The sequence below is a fragment of the Lemur catta genome, chromosome 11 (genome assembly GCF_020740605.2).
Source record: "Lemur catta isolate mLemCat1 chromosome 11, mLemCat1.pri, whole genome shotgun sequence".
Classification (NCBI taxonomy): domain Eukaryota; kingdom Metazoa; phylum Chordata; class Mammalia; order Primates; family Lemuridae; genus Lemur; species Lemur catta.
In genome coordinates, this window is record NC_059138.1 from 29,604,601 (window position 1) to 29,617,076 (window position 12,476).

Sequence of the window (12,476 nt, forward strand, 5' to 3'; positions counted from 1 at the left end):
AATTATACTACAAGTCTATAGTAACCCAAACAGCATGATACTGGTATAAAAGTAAAGACATAGTAATGAAATAGAATAGAGAACACAGATGTAAATCCATCTACCTACAACCAACTGATCTTTGACAAAGCAGACAACAACATGCACTGGGGAAAGGGAAGCCCTATTCAATAAATCGTGCTGGGAAAACCTGATAGACACATGCAGAAGAATGAAACGGTCCATATTTCTCACCACTTACAAAAATTAATTCAAGATAGATAAAAGACTTAAATGTAAGGCATCAAACCATAAGAACACTAGAATAAAATGTTGGAAAAACTCTTCTAGATATCAGCCTTGGCAAAGAATTTATGAAGAAGACCCCAATGGCAATCACAGTAAAATAAATAAATAAATGGGACTTGATTAAATTAAAAAAGCTTCTGTACAGCAAAAGAAATAACAGAGTAAACAGACAACCTGCAGAATGCCAAATTAATTTTTAATTCCTAGATTAACAGAGCTTGATATTAAGTAAAATAGCATCCCTAAAATAAGAGGATTGGGGCAATTCACTGTGTTGCAGGGAGGTGGGAGGATTACATGGAGACCCCTGCACTCATATGGGAAGTTTTTCTCATCTCTATCGATAGGCAAGTAAAATAACATCTATGGATTCTATTGGGGAGTATTTGGAGGCTTACCAAGGAGTACATGAGCAAAAATAGTTTTAAGAGAATTAATTTTCATTTGCTTGACTTCCATATGTACTCTTTACCAAAATTAATTTACCTGATAACTTATCTGTGGTTTTCTTTTGCCACCTCTCCTTTTAAAGTTTCTTCTTTCCCATTTTATACCAAAGAAATGCAGACTCAACCTGAACTTACCATGCTGCTGTACTCAGTGGTATAAAAGCCTGCAGGGGAGAAGGAGTGGGGTAAGGAGAAATTCAAAATACTAGTGGCAGCCAATTCTTCTTCAATGAAGGCACTATAAGCACTTCACTCCTAATCCATCTCATTAACAGAAACATTTCCCATACATGTTTCTTTTTATAATTAGTAATTATTCACCAAAATTTGTGAAATATTTATATTTTCTTGATTAATTATGTATGTACTAGTATTACTTTTTAAATTTATTTTTAATTGACAAAATGTACTAATACTTTTAATAATAATTATTATTATTCATTATTATGTACTACCAATAATTATAACAACACTTCATTCTAGAAATAAACCTCTAATTTTAGGTGTTTAAGATGACAGGCAATAAAATTAATTTTATATTATAGACTTTATTGGGGGGACAATGTCTCACTCTGTCATCCTCCTTCCAGCCCCCAGAGTCCAGTGGCATCATCATAGCACACCACAACCTCAAACTCCTGGGCTTAAGCAATTCTGGGTAGCTGGGACTACAGGTGTGCACCACCACACCTGGCTAAATTTTCTATTTTTTGTAGAGATAGGGTTTTGCTCTTACTCAGGCTAGTCTCAAACTCCTGACCTCAAGCGATCCTCCTGCCTTGGCCTCCCAGAGTGCTAGGATTGTAGGCTAGAGTCACTGGGTCTGGCCTATAGACATATTTTCATAGCAAAAAAGTATGCAAAGGTGATCAAAAATACTTTCAGCATAAAAAGTATACTCTTAAATATCATTTACTGTAGATTCTGTAGGAGAAGTCACATGGAATAGTCATTTCAAGGAAAGGAAGGACCAGGCCAAATTTTTGGCAATTAAAGAAAAGGTTGCCATGTATTTGCTCATATATTTATAAAATAGATGATAGTGACATCAAATTTATGTGATATTTATATTCCATTGGCTACATTTAAAAGGATAATGTTAGTATTTATAATATTCTGGAAATCACTTTCTGTGCAGCTATTTAAACTGTGGTTAACAAAACATTTTATATGTCAACCTAGAAATTTACAAAGGGGTGCATACTTTTTTCCAAACTCAGTGGGTATTGAGAAAAAAAAAAAAAGAAAGAACATTATTGTGGACCAAGGTAGGGTACTTTCCAACCCCTCAGGCTTCATTTTTGTAACTCACTTTCCCCCTTTATGCTCTTCATTGTATCAATTTTGGATCTGATTTTATCTAAAAAATCTTGGAGTTGGGAGAGGATGCAGGAGCAAACAGAACCTGCAGCTGTTCAAGATCTGACCACATTCTGCTTCTGGAAGTCATCCCGGGAGATGCTTCTCAGTGATTCCAGTGAGATATGAACCACGCTTGCTTTTCAAGACTTTCTTCCAGAGCCCTTCATGTCCCCGTCACAGTGATTTTCATCATTTCTTATTTTTTTTTTTTGGTAAATATATTAAAAGTATTTTTAAAACATATTTTTCAAGTTAAAAGAAAAAGCTAGTTATATCAAAATTTCAGCAAAGCGGTTACATTCAAACATTATAAGAGAGTTGCAAGTTGATAAGTATACTGAAATGTTTATTTTGGCAGCTGAGACATAAAGCTTTAACTGTGAGTAGGATTTTCAGCTTTTCAAGCCAAATATGGTCAGTTTTCAAGTCTGAATGTCCATCCATATATAAGTCTGTGTTTATCATTTGACTTGGATTTGTCACTCCTTTTTGAGGCAGTGTGTGGTTTTCCTGCCCTTGACCCTTGCTTGTGGCTTGGCATCTGCCCTTCCCCCTCTGGGGCCCAGGTTCAGGAGAAATTAGGCAAATAGAAGGGGATTTTGGGTAAGATGGAGAAGGGAGACAGGGAATCTGTGTGCAGTCAAGGTCCTGGAAGGAAAGGGGTGAGGTCATGGAGGGGAGTGTAATGAGAGGCTATATTCAAGGTTGTGAGATGGGTCAGGGGAAGAGTTAATAACAGTGGGGCTCTTACCAGCCATAGGCCTGAAGGGCAGGGGAAGGGCTGGTGACCAGAATCCAGAAGCCACCTGACAGTGTGGCCTTTGTAAGAGAAATACAGCTCCTCGGGGGCCCTGGGAGAATAAAACAAAGATTCATTCTCCAACCATCCTCTGATCTTTTGCAATTGGCCAAACTCAGCTAGAGGACAAAGGGTGGGGGCAATTTAGATGTAGCTCATAAGGCACAGAGCAAGGTAGAGAAGGAAGGAGAGTATATTTTCAGAGCAGCTGGAGAATGTCCAGCATGGCGAGAACAGCAATACATTAGAGCTTTAAGAGGTCAGTGTAAGAGAAAGTTGTGTCTTGTAGCTGAATTGTTCCTAGGTTTCTGGAGGAATAGAAGAGTGTTATAAAAGGAATGTTCATGTCTCCCCCAGATTCATAGGTTCTTATGCCCCAACCCTTAATGTAATGGTATTAGGAGGTAGGGCTGTTGGGAGATAATTAGGTTTAGATGAGGTCATGAGCGTGGAGCCCCCATAATGGGATTAGTGCTGTTATAAGAAGAGAAAGAGATACCAGACTTTCTCTCTGCCATGTGATGACACAATGAGAAGGCAGCCATATGGAGGGCCTTCACCAAGAACCCAGCCATGCTGGTACTCTGATCTTGGACTTCTTAGCCTCTAGAACTGGGAGGAAAAAATCAGTTGTTTAACCCACCCAGTCTATCGTATTTTGTTATGGCAGCTGTCTTAGTCCATTTTGCATTGTTATAAAGGAAATATCTGAGTCTGGGTAATTTACAAAGAAAAGAAGTTTATTTGGCTCCTGGTTCTGCAGGGTGTAAAAGAAGCATGGTGCCAGGCTCTTTTAAACAACTACCTCTCCGGTGAGCTAATGGAGTGAGAACTCACTCATTACTATGGGATGGCACCAAGCCATTCATGAGGAATTTGCCTCCATGACCCAAACATGTCCCACTAGGCCCTCCCTCCAACACTGGGGATCAAATTTCAACATGAGATTTAGAGGAGACAAACATCCAAACTATATCCATGCCCCAAGCTAAGACAAGAAGTCTGGAGATCCTAAAACTATCTTCTCTGCACAAAATACACACATTCTTCATCTGAGAACCAGGACCCTAGGGGAAATAACATGGGCAAAATGAACTTTTAAGACAGATATAGTATGAATGGATAAGGGAATTAATAGAAAAGGAAATGAGAAGTTTTGTTTTACTCTGGAGACTCTGCTTCATCACCCAATAGTAACATTTTCTTTCTTATAATGGATTCTTCCTCCCCATCTTTCCAAAATTAGAGGTATAGTTAAGAAATTATACATATGTGTGTGTGAACGAATTTTCTGAATATTGTTAATTTTGTTGCATTTTTACTTAAAAAGATAGGTTTTATTTCACAGTGTTCAGAAAAGTTCCTATATCTGTATTACTTTGAAGTCTTATGCCATAGTGTCAAAACTCTGTAATTCAAAACTATGTTTAACTTGTTTGATTCTATTCATATAATTCTATCTGATTAAACTGTTACACTATTCTAGCATATGTACATTTACAAATAGATAATTTTAAAAGAAATAATAAGCAAGGAAATATATTTATTCAATAATAAATACATTTATGAAATTATCATTGAGATCTATGGAAATCATAGTTTCTTGCTTGATATGAATTTGTTTATTCTTGAATAAATATATGTTGCTTTCTAATTTTTTTATGTAGAGAAACAGATTTAATAGAAGAGGAAGAAAGTGCTAAGAAAGCTTTACAGTTATTAATATTTGAATATCCATAGAAGGAGAGTAAAACAAAAGGTATATTTCTGAGGATGTATACTGTAGACCTCTTCCTCCAGTGGGAAGATGTGAATAATGGTGGCACTGAGGCAGGATATAGTCGAGAAGCAGGAGCTTCAACTCTTTGGACAGTTGGTAGAAGAGCAATTCTATTGAAAGCAGAGTATCTGATGAAACTTTCATTTATGGGAAGAAAGTGTACATATTGAGGGAAGCACTATTCTGGTCTTATTTCAAACTAATAAGGAAGAACATGTTCAAAACTTGGACGTTAAGTGGCAACCTTAAGTGCACATCTCAGAATCATAAAAGCAAAGCAATTGTTTGCTTGGAAAGCAGATTATAGGAAGGAGAAGCTAACTAGCCAACTGACTAGAAACAGCTAAATGCAATAAAATATCACAATGGAAGTAGAAAAGAGGAGAAACCTAAATAAACCACTGTTTATTGCATGTTGCAATATGACACTAAGCACACATCTGTGTTAAATGGAACAAAAAGAATATAACCAAAGACAACTAAAACAAGAATTAGAAAGACTAGAAACTAAAACAAAATGAAGCTTGAGAAAATTGTTGTGGACAAAATGTAAAAAGTAGGAAAGGACGAGGGTGGTTTAAAGCTGAATTTGGTAAAAGGTGATCAATAAAAGAGAAATCATCTACCTACTAGATAGTGGCATGTTAACCAATGGTAGAGAGCAGGCTGTACAGCCAAGATCCTGTTTTACTTCTGTTCTTATCCGTTAAGGAGAGATACAAAAAAATAGTTAAGAGACTGTCGAAGCCCTTGATAAATGAAGGGAAAATATGGTGGGGAGAGCAGGAGTTTGAAAAGTTATTTACTCTTTTCTTGAGCTATAATTACATGTAGGAAAATGCACATATCTCAATCTGAAAGCTTGAAGGATCCTGACAAATGTGTACAGCTAGGTGATTATCACTTTAATCAAAATACAAAACACTGCCATCATTCTAGAATGTTCCCTGTGCTCCTTTCTAGTTAATATCCATCCTCTCTCCACTGCTGGGGTAACGATAGTTTTAATTTCTATCACCATCAATTAGTTTGGCTGATTCTTTAACCTCATAAATGGAATCCTATAGCACATACTCTTTTTGTCTGCGTTCTTTTGTTTAACACAGTGTTTTGGAGATTCACCCATTTTGTTATAAGAAGAGCTGTGTTTGAGTCTCAGCTCAAATACTTTGGCTATGTGACTTCCACACAGGTTTTAAGTTCTGTGAGGGCAGGGATATTTATCTATTTTGTTTGATGCCTTATTCCCACTGCCTAGAATAGAACCTGACACATCATAAGTGCTCAATTTCTCAACTATACATGTTCAAATATACATGTTCAAAGGGATTTGTGAGGCAATAATGAGAGAAAACATCTTAATTTTTTTTGCAAACTCCAGAGTACCTTTCCTAGGTAACCTTTTATTACAAACATACCATGAAGTCTTTGAGGACAGCAACCATGCCTTATTGATCTTTGACTCCTTCATATGCAGCAAGCACAGCAATAGATATACAGTGGGAAGGCAATAAATGTTTCTTGGACAAACTTCAGTTTGTTCTGAGAATCTCCAGTTAGTCTGTGTAGCTTTGGCGGCAAACAAATAGAATGAGTGTTCATTGAGTGTCTACTAGATACTTTTCAATGTTAAGGTGCCTGATGTGGGAAAACTGCTTATATCATAACTATTTGGCAATAAGGAATTCTGAAAATTCATGCCTAGCTAATGGTGGTCCCGCTGGGCTGGGTTGGGCTGAGAGAGGTGCTGGCAGTGGAGCTGGAGGTGTACCAGACTGAGTCCTCCAAGAAACAGACACCAAAATGGGATTAGACACTAGAAGTGCAAGACATTTACTGGGAGAACACCTGTGCAGGAAAAAGGAGAAGGAAGGCTGGAGATGGTGGGAAAATAATCAGACCACAGTGCAATGGAAGGAAGGAGAACTGAGCAGGAAGAGTCCCAGACTGCTGCAGAGTTGTAGGAGAGTTTGCACTGGCCTTAGCATCCCTGCCATGCTCAGTTGTTGGCTGGCATAGCCCATGGGCAGAGTTGGCCTCAGCAAAAATGGGGTGGTGGCTTCAAGGAGCAGCAGCCAGGGTCATCTATCGAAGATGCCCCTGCAATAGGAGATGTGAGTGATGTAGTTTCATGGCTGCCACATGGCTTTTGGTGCCCATGGGATTAGAAGCAGCATTCCAACTTCCACTGTCAGGGAGCCAGCTGATTCTGAGAAGTGGGATAGAGAAACAGGGAATGATAGCAGGGAATCATAACTTGGAAGTATGGACCAAGGAGGAGCCAGACTTCTGGGAGTTGAAATAAGTGAAATAGGGAGTGGCTGGAAGAGACCCACATATGCTGAGTGAAATTAATTGAACAATGAGATGAGGAATATATTTAATTATATAGAATTTGAAGATTCAGGTTTTTTTCAGTGTGGCAAAATGATTGTGCACTTAAAAATGCTTGGTGCAGTGTCCTGTGCTAGCATCTGGAGAATCTGAAGGGCATCAAAGAGAATTAAAAGGGGAATGGCTTTTATCAGAAAGTCCCAAAACAACAAGTGTTGGCATGGATGTGGAGAGATAGGAACACTCATACACTGCTGGTGGGACTGCAAACTAGTACAACCTCTATGGCATGTAATATGGAGATATCTCAAAGAACTAAAAGTAGAACTACCATTTGATCCAGAAATCACAGTACTGGGTATTTACCCAAAGACAGAAAAGACAATTTATAAAAACGACACTTGCATTCAAATGTTTATAGAAGCACAATTCATAGTCGCAAAGATGTGGAAACAACCCTAGTACCCATCAATACATGAGTGGATCGATGAAATGTGGTATATGTATACCATGGAGTACTACTCAGCCATAAAAAATGGTGAACTAATACCTTTTGTAACAACCTGGATGGAACTAGAGAGCATCCTTTAAGTGAAGTATCACAAGAATGGAAGAACAAAAACCATATCTACTCACTGCTAAATTGAAACTTACAGATCAACACTCATGTGCACATATGGTAGTAAAATTCAATGGAAATCAAGCACGTGGGGAGGAGGTGATAGGTAAATTCACACTTAATGAGTGTGAATTCACACTATCTGGGTGACAGACACACTTATAACTTTGACTCAAACTGTACAAAAGCAATTCATGTAACCAAAATGTTTGTACCCCTGTAATATTCTGAAATTAAAAAAAAGCAAAAAAATAAATAAATGAAATGAAATTGGAAGTAAAAAAAATGTCACCATTAAATATAATGTCAGCTGCGGATTTCTCTTATTAAATTGAGGATGTTCCCTTCTATTTCTAATTTGCTGAGAGTTTTTTTTTTAATTATGAATGCTGTTTAATTTTTGTCAAGTTTTTTTCTTCTATTGAAATAATAATATGATTTTCTTCTTTATTCTGTTTATGCAACTACATTGATTCATTTTGAATTCTGAGTCAATCTTGCATCCCTGGGTTAAAGCCCCCTTAGTAATAGTGTAATATCTTTATTATAATTTGCTGGATTTGATTAGCTAATATTTGTTGAAAATTCTCCCTTCTCTATTTATGAGGAATGCTATTCTGTTAATTTTGAGACTGAGATTTCACTGTTTATTTCCTACAGCATCCTCTGCCTAGTTCTACCTAATCCATATGCTGATCTGTACCAGGGTTTTGACTTTCTGTTTCAACTTATAGCTTCTTCTGTGAATTCTATTCTTCCCCCCTCTAGTGTTTAATGCTGGCTGTTGCTTTCTTATTGATTTTATCTTTCCCTATCATCAGCTGCAGAAAATCCATAATCTCTATCAATGTATTTCCTCAAAGTTTACATTAAGAACTAAGATCTTCACTCTAAGAACCTTAATCTGTTCCCTATACCCTTGATCTAGGATTTCTTTAGATGTTTATACATAATTACTTTCATATCTGATAAAATATATTTTTACTTGGTTTGTTACACAATACCCTAATTTACATGTTTCCCTTCATTTCCTCAGACCTGATAAACTTCCAGTATTTTCTGTTATTGGGAACTCTACACATTTTATTGCCCAAATCAGAAAAATGTGGTTCTACCTCTCTGTCATTCTTTATTTTGGATTTATAACCAAACATTACCAACTCTATATCTTAAAAATCTCTCAAATCCATATCCTCTTCTGCATCCTCTCTGTCATTGCCTTCAGATGCTCACCCTTTCTGTCCTGGATTACTAAAATCATATTCTGACTGCTTTCATGTGCCACTTCCCAACCGGTCCTTCACTTTGCCACTAGATTGACCTTTCTGGAAAGCAAATTTGCTTCTCTGCTTAAAATTATTTAATATCCCATTTTTGCCTTTAGAATAAAACATGAGCTGTTTAGTACAATTCCCAAATTCTTCAAGATCTGTTCCCTATTAATGTCCAAAATAGGTTTGAGCTGAAAACAAGTTCCATATAACTTAGCAAAATGAAAAGCTCTAACAGCTTCTGTGCAATAACCCTCCCTAGTCAACATTTCCTCAACTGCAGCACAACTAAGGCTTTTAAACTTTAACACAGCTAAGATGGTGGGAACCATCCTATTCCCACTATTGTGAGGGCCAGTAATTACATACCCAATTTAAAAAAAAACTTTGTCAAGATATTCACATTTCTCTGGCTCTAAATCTGTTTAGCTTATATGAGGCAAAAAGTCTCATGACCCTAAGGGAAAATTTGTTTCGTTAGGTTCATATAGAAAACAAGGATGCATTTGATGAAATGCCAATGATTGGCTGGGCATGGTGGCTCACACCTGTAAACCTAGCACTCTGGGAGGCCAAGGCAGGAGGATTGCTTGAGGTCAGGAGTTTGAGGTTGCTGTGAGCTAGGCAGATGCCACTGCATTCACTCTAGCCCAGGGAAACAAAGCAAGACTGTCTCAAAAAAAAAAAAAAAAAAAAAAAAAAAAAAAAAAAGCCAAGCCAATAATTGAAATTAAACAATTGTTTCAGCTCAAATCTCTCTTCATTACTGATCCCTTATCCTGGTTCTGAGGTCAGAAATGATCCATTCTTCTTTTGTGTTCCGAAAGCCCCCTTAACCTCACATTGCTTTGCTTTGCAGTTAATTTTTTTCCTGCATCTGTTTATATAAAGGGCTGAAGTTTTTGAGGCCAGGATACTTTTGTATTTACTCATAATGTTTTATGCAGAATCTGGCTAAACGATGGAACTTAATAAATATGAACCAAGTTCATGCCAAGACTAAAAGCATAGGAGTATAGACATGGAGCTGTTATAAACATGAACATCATAGAATGCCAGCTTTGGAACTTTTGGAAGGTTATTGCATGTGTCCCTGTTCCCCAGATCCAGAGTCATATGGATCAAATACATGCCATTATTAGAAATGCAAATGAAAGAATATAAAAAACAGTTTCCTGGATGTGTATTACTTAGAATTTGGTACTTGTTTATATTTAAGTCATTTTTACTGAGGTTTTATGGGGTAATACTCATGTCTTACCAACAAAGCCAATACTCTTTTGGTTCTACCTCAGGTATTTGATTTTGGTATGTTATTATTTTTCATTGTTTGCTATCATTGGCTTAATTTTGAAAATAGAAAATATTTTGTTTTTCCTTATTTTTCATTTTGTCTAACAATAACTATGTGAATTAAATTAAGTGGAGTTTTTTCATATGGGTGGAGGAAAATTTTAATAAACCATTGGAAATACATTTTGCATATGGCTAACATATTTATTATAAAATCTTCATTTGCTTTTTACTTTAATCTTGGGTACAAAAAAGGCATCTTAAAAGCAGAATCCTAACAGATGCATGATCTTCACATATGATTTCTGAGCATGGATCACAAATGACTAATACCAAGTTGTTTATTATTTCCATTCCTTGTGGAAACTCTGATGAATAGAAAGTTAGATCATGAGACAATTGTAGCATTCTCAAAAACAAGCAATTTAAATTACGGTGCAAAAAATACATATGCAAATGTATTGAGGCATATCACTATACTAGATTTGTCTTACACTCATTTTGTACCTACACTAAAATCCTCTTTGACAAATTCACTTGTTAAAGTTAGTGAAATGGAATGTCTAGAACATGTTATTCAGGCATATTAACTTAAAGTAAAAACACACAAATTAGGTAAGCTCTTACCTTGTATCAGGGTGAAACTACAAAATTTAAGCTATCTAGTAAATTTAGAAAACTATAATACTTGGAAATTTTGATTTTATATATTTTTTGAATGCACTTATTAACTGAACAATCTTGGCTGACCCTCCACAAAATATAAAATCCTGTCTGCCTCATCCACCTCAATCAATCCAGTAAATATTTATTTAGCTCCTTTATGGACGGACATACACTGTTTTAGGCATTTATGTTACATAAGTTGGGTACAGAAGAGATACCAGTGTGTAAGGAGAAACCAGTAAACACAATAAATAGATAAACCACATAGCAAGTTAGAGGATGAGACGTGACGGGGGAAATCAACAGCGTAAAAGCAGAAAGTTCCTGGTGGGAGGGGTGGGCTCATTGCAGTTTAAAATAGAGTTGTCAGGGTAGGTTCCACTGAATAGGGGGGAAACAGGCAGAAATCAGAGAAATAAGGAGGACTCAGGTACAGATTGATCATGTAAAGTCTTGTAAGCAATGATAATAAGAATGTTGTGTTTATTTTAGGGGGAGATGGAAAGACTTGGAAGGGTTTGAGGAAGAGTGATATAATTGGAATTGGGTTTTGAAAGGATCACACTGGTACTGTCTTGAGAGTACATTGTACAGGGCAAAACTGGACTAAAGGAGACCAGTGAGGAGGCTATTGGAGTGATCTGAGAGAGATGAGGTTGGCTAACAGATTAGGGTGGTAGGATTGGGGGCAGGGTGAAGTGCTCAAATTGTAGGTATATTTGGAAGCCAGGGCCAACAGTGTCTCTTGATGGATTAGAATAGGGATGTGAGAGTAAGTGAAGAGTCAGAGTGTCTCAATTTTTTTTTTTTTTTTTGAGACACAGTGTTACTTTGTTGTGCAAACTAGAATGCAATGGTGTGATCATAGGTTACTGTAATCTCGAATTTCTGGGCTCAGGCGATCCTCCTGCCTCAGTCTCCCAAGTAACTGGGACTACAGACACATACCACCACGCCCAGCTAATTTTTAAAAGTTTTTTAGAGATGGGGTCTTGCTATGTTGCCCAGGCTGGTCTCAAACAAACTCCTGGCCTCAAGTGATCCTCCTGCCTTGACCTCCCAAAGTTCTGGGATTACAGGTGTGAGCCAACATGCCTGGCCAATATTTTGACCTGAGGAACTAGAAGGATGGAGCTGACATCAACTCATGCAGGGAAACTGTAGAAGAATAAGTTTTGAGGAGGAACATCAGAAACTCAGTTTTGGTCATGTTAAGATTGAGATGTCTATTTGACATACAATTTAGGATAATCTAAAGTATAGTTAGAATGAAGTCTCAAAATGTCAGTGGCTTAACATAAGAGAGGTTTACTTCTCACTGAGCATACGTGTCAAACATGATGTTGGAAGCTCTGCTCCATACACATACTCAGGGACCAAAGCTGATGGAAGCACCGACAGGTTGTAACCGGATCTGAAACGTATGACATGCAGCAGGGGAAGAGAACTGGAGAGGCTTTCATTGGTCCTAAAACATCAAGCCAAAAGTGACACCAGTCACTTCCCTTCATAGAACATTGACCAAAGCCAGTCACATGACACCACCTAACTGCAAGGGGGCAGGAAATACGGACTCTGATAGCGGAGCAGTCATTCAGGTGAGAGAATTGTCCTC